Consider the following 822-nt stretch of genomic DNA (forward strand, 5'->3'; position numbering starts at 1 on the left):
TCTAAAATCTTTGCATGCTGAATATCATATACTGTAGTAGCTCTGAGATGGCCATGTAGCAATTTTTGTACTTTTCAAAGAATGACTTTTATTGAAGAAGAACATAGTGAAATTAAATGAATTGTTCTTTTCATAATTTCAGTTTCAGCTTACCATAAAGTTTTTCATTTTGTAGTTCATTTCATAACTCACTTTAAATATGCTTTATATTAATTTTTTCTGTGTTTTCAGCTCATTTCTCAGGTATTTTAGGTCATAAACGTCTGGGCCTTGTCGTTACAAGTCCTTTTTCATATTTGTAAACTAAATAAATTCTCACTAAGGCAGTTGCCCCCACTGGCATCCTCCTGCAGGTGCCCCTGAGCCAGATCTTGATAAGATTTTAAAATGATGGAAAGACTGGCAACTTGCTCAAAATGTTCAGAAACATAAAATTGTGCACATCGCAAAAGCAGAATACATTGTATTTTATGACTGTAATATCATGGTGTCCCAAATCTACTCTGTCAACTCACACAAATACATGGCTGTAATAATTTGTAGGGATATGAAATGGAATGATCAGATAGGCTCAGTTATTGGTAAAGCAGATGGTGGACCTTGGAGCATTGGGGGTATATTAGGAAAAATTAAGCAGTCTACAAAGGGAATTACCTACAAAACTTTCATGTGACCTATCGTAGAATATTGCTGAATTCTGCGGGACCCATGCTAAATAGAACTAACAGGGGCCATTGGACATATACAGTGAAGAGCAAACCAAATGGTCGCACGTTTCTTTGGCCAATGGGAGAGCTTCACAGAAATTCTGGTAAAACTGAT

The sequence above is a fragment of the Schistocerca serialis genome, chromosome 5 (genome assembly GCF_023864345.2).
Source record: "Schistocerca serialis cubense isolate TAMUIC-IGC-003099 chromosome 5, iqSchSeri2.2, whole genome shotgun sequence".
Lineage (NCBI taxonomy): Eukaryota > Metazoa > Arthropoda > Insecta > Orthoptera > Acrididae > Schistocerca > Schistocerca serialis.